We start from the raw sequence: 8,164 nt of genomic DNA on the forward strand, positions 1-8,164 counted from the left end.
TTAGCGCCGCCTGAAGTCATTGGGCGACGTCACGAACCACTCCGTGATTGTACTGCACCGACAGCTTGTCATGACGCCGTTGTGGTATTAATAACAATTCGATTTTTTTCACTGCTTGACATCCTATTGTTCGTATGCATTTGGAAAAATTTCTCTTAGCCGCAAAGAATCACATACTGTTATGCATGCTCAAGGCTTTGCTTTCAAACAGCTGATGATGTCCAGTCGCTTGTCCCATTGCCATCGCTCACAGTGCTGGGAAGCGTATGGTGACTCTTCGTGCGTACGCTAGGCTTATGCGAAATTTACTCGTAATTGAGTATTGTTTTCATTGAAACCTGAGTACGTGACATCGTTAAAAGGCAACCTAATTGTCTTGATAGGCACCGCCCATCCAGGTTTCAAAGCGTTTTCGAATTTACCCTCTATGCCAGAAGTAACCGAGCAGCAGGTTTTTGCTTCCGAGCCGTATAACGGAGCCTTTATGACACCCCCAATCACCGAAAGGTGTCAGAACGTGAAGACAAGGGCTCACCTCACTCTATACAGATTCATAGCTTAAGGGCTGCCATAACTGCTTCGCTGCGTAGGTAAAAAACAAGCCACTGTTGCCCCGTTACTTATGGCGAAAAAAAGTACAGTGTGGACAAATTAAAAGTTGGCCTAGTATGATGGATCGCCGCTTTATGATGACAAGTTGACCACTATAACAGAAAACGTGGCGTTTATAGGCTGGAAAGGATCTAAATATGAAAGGCGGGTGTCGTCATCAGCGCCCATTTCCACTGATATACTGCAACGACGTCAAGCGAAATTTTTGTTCAGTACAATGTAAAACAAAGAATTACGTGGCTGAAAATTCAGTTAACATATTTCCAGCTAGTGCACTTTTATGACACTAGGAAGAGGAACACAAACAGCTTTACACGAAAAATTGAAACGGAAGAGTCGAACGTTAACCAAACCGGCCACACTGACGCGCGAATAAACTATTCAAGCCTTTTAATTACAAATTTATCCGCTATGAAACACCGAAGAGCCCGGCTCTCGGTCTTCGCACAATGAGAACATGTCGGGTTAACTAACAACAAAATCCTCATGGGAGTCTGATCGCAAACTTCTCTTAACTCGGAAATGCAGCACTGGACTCTTCGGCAAGTTCCGCTCCTGACGGCAAGAAAGGTAAGATGCGCAGAGTACGATCGCAGGCCGCGCCCTCTTGCCTCAAAATATTGTTTTCTAAAAAAAAACTTTTTCAGATAATGCAGACCCAGTGTAAGTATGCCAAGAGGGGAGCTACGCTGTCACTCTCATTCGGTTGCACGTTGAACTCCCACTTTTCGCTTAATTAACGCTTGAGCGAATGGAATAAGGAATGTGCGACAGAATTTAGGGGCGGAACAGCCTCCTGCCCCACTGAGAAAATGGTAGAAACAGATGACTGAAACGTCGCGGAGATGCACAGTGAAACACAGTTATCACAAAAAAAATGGCTGAGGCTTAACTTGGTTAACTCTGGTCAGATGCGAAGCATATTGATGGCTAGGCTTGGTAATACATGGCTTTCCTTGGTTGAATACTTGGTCATTTTAATACAGCCACTAGAAGCCTTCGTCGTGGGGGAAGACAACGGCATGGCTACAGCGGAACGCCGACTAACCCCGAGACGCGCGTTGAGTGGGCGCCTGGATTGCCACGGAAGCCGCGTCCGCCTGCCCGGTGGAGCGAGCGTTTCACCTACACCGAGTGTGAACGCGCGTTCGAAATGCGCGGGAATGCCGCTCGAGGACATTCCGGTGTCTGTGCGATGGCATCGTTCTCCCTCTCCCAGCGCGTGACGGCGATCTGTCGTGACGTCATGTGTCACGTGGTATGTCACGTGGTGTGACGTCACTGTACCTAGTGGTCTGCACGGCGTGCAACCGCAGCGACGGCGCGAGGTGGACCCCCATCATCCTCTGTCGTGACGTCATGTGTCACGTGGTATGTCACGTGGTGTGACGTCACTGTACCACGTGGTGTGCACGGCGTGTAAGCACGGCGAAGGGCTGTAGTGTACCTCCGTCTTCCTCTGTCGTGACGTCATGTGTCACGTGGTATGTCACGTGGTGTGACGTCACTGTGCCACGTGGTGTGCACGGCGCGTAACCACGGCGAAGGGCTGTAGTCTACCTCCGTCTTCCTCTGTCGTGACGTCATGTGTCACGTGGTATGTCACGTGGTGTGACGTCACTGTACCACGTGGTGTGCACGACGCGTAACCACGGCGAAGGGCTGTAGTGTACCTCTAGTAATATGCTTCGCATAAAAAAACAACGGAATTAAGGATAGTTGCCGGGGCAGTTGGTACATGATTTCACCGAAAAACTGCGCTTACACGGCTCAGAGAAAGAAGACACGCACACGCACAGCGCTGTGTATGTGTGTGTCTTCTTTCTCTGTCCGGTGTAGGCGCGCTGTTTTTCGGTGAAAACAGAAGTTTAACATATGAACGAGCTCAGTGTATCTGCACCAGCTGAATTTTTTCTTGTTTGTTTGCGCCTTCCTTCCCCTTTCTTTCCTTCTCTCCCACCAACATGCCCACCTGCCTGGCGCGCATCGCAGGTTCAGCCTGGGTGCGTTGGTTTACACAGCGTGCTGTGTCTGCGCTATGCTCGCCTTCCTGATCATCCTGACCGTTCTGCTGCTGACACCTGGCGGTGAGAACAGGAACAATACCTACTGTGGTCTAATTCGGGCGCGCAGCACGGCCTGCCCGTTCGGTCATGCTGTAACTAAACGGAATACGGTTCAGTACAGGGCCTGATGCTGTCATTATACTATTGCAATGACATCGACGGCCACATTCCCGGACTGTCAAATTTAAATTAAATTTGGCAGTCCGGCAATGTGACAAAACATAGACAAAAAAATTGCTGGAAGGCAAAGCGAGAAGCTGTTGGTACAGCTGGTATTAATAAGAACGTCGCGAAGGTTCGCTTCCACAAATGTTCCGAATGATAGTCAAACTATGAAGAGTCCTCAGTATTATCGCATAGTAGGTTGAAAGGGCAAATCATACCAGTGCGAGTGAAAAATTGTCTACACTTTTTCCTCCAATTTATTTACCGTAGGTAGGTGTACAACATGTCCACCGTGTTTCTACGTAGTCTCCTCCCTTTTCAATGCGTTGGTCCTATCGAGTCTGAAGCTTGCATTTTTTTCGATTGCCCGTCGCGCAAATTTTGCCCAGCTTCAAGCTCATCTAGGTTTGTGCAAAATTATCGATCTTGCAAAGCATCTTTGAGCGCCCCAAACAAATTAAGGTCGGTGGAAACGCGATCTGCACTGCTAGCACAGTGTTGAAGTTACATAGCAGTCTGTGATGAATTGTAGCCGACTTGACACACTCTATCCAGAGAAATCGGATCACTGCTCTTCTTTCTTGGTGTAAAATGCTATTGGAGGGGATATTTTTAATGCGCAGTAACTGGAAGGCAAATGAAGCGATCGAGATTAAATTGCGCACGCGTGAACACAGGCGTAGCCACTTGACTCATTTTACACACTGCGTTGAAAGGGGAGGAGACTGAAGAAATATGATGTGCAGGTGTGGACAAAAGTAAATGGAGCACCCTATTGGCTTTTAGCATTTTCATGCGCTGCTTCATTGAAACTGTCAGCTGCAGTAGGTGCATGGTGGTAGCGGACGCTATTGCGCTTTCATAAAACCAAAGAATTTTTATTCATTTCCGAAAGAAAAGGCATCATCATCATCAGCCTGACTACGCCCACTGCAGGGCAAAGGCCTCTCCCATGTCTCCCCAATTTACTCTGTCCTCTGCCACCTGCGGCCCCGCATCCCGGCAAAAATTTTTAATCTCATCCGCCCACCCAACTTTCCGCCACACCCGGCTACGTTTGCCTTCTCTTGGAATCCACTCCGTTAGCCTTAAGGAATAGCGGTTATCTTGCCTTCGCATTACATGCCCTGCCCAATTCTTCCTCTTGATTTCGACTAGGGTGTCCTTAACCAGCGTTTGTTCACTCACTCAATTTGCCAGCTTCCGGTCTCTTGACGTTACACTTAACATTTTTCTTTCCATAGCTCGCTGCGTTGTCCTTAACTTTAGCTGAACCCTTTTCGTTAGCCTCGGTGCTTCTGCCCCATAGGTGAGTACCGGTAAGATACAGCTGTTGCTTACTTTCCTCTTGAAGGATATTGGTAAACTGCCATTTATGATCTGAGAGAACCTGCCATATGCGCTGCCTCTGCACCCATTGCACACCTAACTTTGTGTACATTAACTGTAGAACGAAAAATGTAAATTATTTATATAGGATAATTTCCGCATATGCATGTTGTTTAAACCATGCGGGAAACCCAATCACTGTTCTCCTGCGCCCATTCATCTTTCTTTAACGGTCGCTAAAACCAATGTGCTATTGATTATTGCCTTGTCGGCACTGTGTACTGGTTGCCCCTTGCAGCAGCACACGTAGGTACCCTGTACAAAATTTACGACATCGTCAGAATCGTTATCAGGTCTAAGTCCAAGCTAAGTCTATGGGACGAAGGCTCCTCTCTGTTATTCTTCAATTAATCTATGCCACCTGTCAAGCATAGAAGACAAGTATTCTCAAAACCGGAATGTATAACCAAGTTTTATACCCATATTGATTTTCCAAGTTGATTTGCAACGCCACTATGTAAAGCAGTTCACCTCTGCAATGCCAAGCAAGTTTGATTGTGGAAGAATTTTCTTTGGTCTCGGAGTAAGCACCCTGGACTCGGCTGTCATACCCTACGGCAGTGGCTCAGAACCGAAAGTGCTGACAAGCACAGAATCCGATTTATCTTACAACTAGTGAATTGCTTAAAATGGCGTGCCTTATATGGCAATGTTTGGCGAGCGGAGAAGCTGGGTAGGTGGCTGCCGTGCCAGCTCTCGAATACGTGCCTCTTCGTCCGCGTGCTTGTGCGGAGGCGATACTGACGAAATATATTCAACTAACAATAGAGCAGGAGTTTGGGATCATTGGAACCAGCGCGTTTTTTAATCCATTCCATTATTTACTCGCTGCACTACCAAAACTGCGATGACTGCACAGGCAACATCCTCACGCTGCGGAACGTAGTACCAGTATAAAATGGTAAGGGAATTGGTAAGGGAATACGTCTTTTTAGGGCAGGCAGTGACCGCTGATCCCGACCATGAGAGGGGAATACTAAAGAATAAGAATGGGATGGAGGTGTATCGCAGGTTCTCTCAGATCATGAATGACAGTTTTCCAACATCCCTCAAGAGAAAAGTATACAACAGCTGTATCTTACCGGTGCTCACCTATGGGGCAGAAACACCGAGGCTAAAGAAAAGGGTTCAGCTTAGATTAAGGACAACGCAGCCAGCTATGGAAAGAAAATTGGCAGGTGTAACGTTAAGAGACCGGGCAGAATTGGTCAGGGAATAAACAAGGGTTAATGACAACCTAGTCGAAATCAAGAGGAAGAAATGGGCTTGGGCAGGGCATGCAATGCGAAGGCAAGATAACATTAGTTCGCGGAGCAGTGCGCCGCTTCAGCATTGCATACAGCGGCAGCTGGCGATAAGCTGATTAGATATGCTTGCAGCCTTTCGCTGGGCTGCAGGTATCACAAAATGATATCCACTGTAACGTCGATGCATGCTTCCTGTTCTTAGCAAGCTACCGAGCCTACCCAAAAAAAAACATTTGCCTGTTTTCTGCTGTTAGCCAGCTGACTCTCTTCATGATATTTCTTCGCCGTTTTTCCTGCCTTCTACCAGACCACTGAAGAATCGAAAAATCAACCTTTAGTGCCGTGAACAATATCGTATCTCCTTATCTGCACTTTTTATTGCAAAAGGAATACTACGCCAGGTCTAGCCGCTCGTCGCGTGGTCCGTGGCCCGTGGACCTCCCTGCTCCTTTAGCTGCTTTTGTTGCAAAAGCAACACTACTGAAGCCCAGCTCGGCTCGTCGCGTATGCTCGTGGCGGTGCGGCTACCAAACGATCTTGTGCCGTTGCCTAGCAACCGGAGTTACTACCCGAGCTTACACGAGTTACTCGGGTAAGCTCGGGTAGGAACTCGGGTAAGCTCGGTTAAGTTCGAACGAGCGTCGTGCCATCTGCGCGAGAGGTTGCTCGGGAAGAGCAACATGGGTCGCAAAATCCCGACGGTTGGCTGGGATAGAAACAGCCACCTGCCAGTGCAGTGGCCCATCTCTTAACCGCTGTGCCACTGCGCTGGTAGTGGTATATGAGGACTCGCTGCCATCTATGAATCTTAAGTAGGAATTACCAATTCAGTACACGTGGGCAGTAACCCACTAAAGATATCATGCCACACCCCTAAGGCGGAGTTTAAGTGCCCCCTCCAGTTGAAGAATGAACAGCCGCCGTGGTGGCTCAGTGGTTATGGTGCTCGGCTGCTGACCCGAAAGACGCGGGTTCGATGGAGGCGGAATTCTAGAGGTCCGTGTACTATGCGATCTCGGTGGACGTTAAAGAACCGTAGGTGGTCTAAATTATCCGGAGCCCACCACTACGGCGTCTCTCATAGCCTGAGTCACTTTTGGACGTTAAACCCCATAAACCAAACCGAAGAATGAACACCTGCTTTCGCAGGTCTACTCGGTTTAACTACATTAAACCTCTACCAATTTTTTTTTCTTTGCACTGCTCAGCCTCCAAACATGAACGCTTGAAAGACGCCGACCCAAGTTCCTCACGCCCAGCTGGCCGTGACGTAGCCCACTCCAGCACGGCGGCCAGCAGTTCATTGCCGGTCACGTTGCCACCACCGCTACCGGACCAAAGGCGTAAGTTCCCTGCATCTGCACTTTCCGATTGCAACTCCCAAAGAAATATTTTGCGGTGGATGCTTCCTTCTTGATGCATTTTGATCCGCGCCACATCGGAAGTTCTACAGCCTCTCCGGTATAACCGCCGCATCCGCAGAAAAATGAACTGAAGTGTTTACTCCCAACGCTGCATGCCGTTATGCAAGAAATAACTTACTAATGCGATAACATTTAGGTTAGGGTCTTGCAAAAGCACTCGGTTTCTCCGTAACTGAATTCCCGACTGGTCGAGAGTGTCGTGTCCTCACCAGCCCTGCCGAATTTGAAAATCTGAGGGCTAGGATGGTCGCATACATTCTATTGGATTATCTTACGGGATCCGACCCACTCTTCTACCGTAATCCTGAATAGTCCAGCTTCCACATACTAATCTATGCTAACCCACATAAATTCAGCCACTAGTCAACGCTAATTCACCCACTAATCCCCACTAACCACATTAACCATTTTCTGGGGTGGACCTACATACAGAACTTGGAGGGGCTTTGAATTAGGAGGGGTTAGGCTTCCCAATCTTTAAGAATGTGGTTAAGAAGGCCCAAAGATCTTGCTTTTGGTTGTGTGAAACGCATCGCGAACGCTTAGACGCACGGACATATTCAGCATGCTCGAAGGAGAGCGTTCGCATTTCTCCGTGCATTTCCTACGAGCACTCCATCGCCATGTCGCCATGGATTGTTGTGTGCACCCAGAACAAGCATAGTAGGTCTCTCCGATTTGGCTGCACTTTCTGCCCCAGTTCAAGGAGTGCAGCGCTTCCGCCTTCGTTTTGCCAGTGCCGTGTGCGCCCATGTGCGCCTGCTGCACTTCCGTCTTCGTTTTGCGAGAGGGCCAGCCTAGTGCAGCACTAGTCTTTGGCTGCCTTGCACTCTCGGAATTGAAAGTGCAGCTGCACTGCAGCAATATGGCGGCCTCCATGTGGAGGTCGGAGACACAGTTTATCTTCCACCGTTGTCGGTGAAGACTTGACCGTAGTTTAAAAGAAATTATGACTGTTCATTCAAGAAAGGAGGAGATGGCTAACTTCATGGTGCCATAATTTCAAACTTAAGCGGTCAAGTCGAGTTCCATGAGCAGCTTATTTCAGAGCATATTCGTAAACAGTCTGTGCATGCTTCATGCAGCGACATTTTTTTTTAGTAAAACGATTTCCTGGAACTGGTACATGGCAACACTTATTGCGCTTTCTGCTTGAAAATTCTTCACGTGGTTCGAGATTTTGGCGGCCGTTGATGTCGACAGCATGTAACTGGCTCTTATTTGATGGCGACGCCAAGGCTAACAAACAACTAGGCATGCA

Source organism: Amblyomma mixtum, chromosome 4 (assembly GCF_055824585.1).
Source record: "Amblyomma mixtum isolate Tamu chromosome 4, ASM5582458v1, whole genome shotgun sequence".
In the NCBI taxonomy this organism is placed as follows: domain Eukaryota; kingdom Metazoa; phylum Arthropoda; class Arachnida; order Ixodida; family Ixodidae; genus Amblyomma; species Amblyomma mixtum.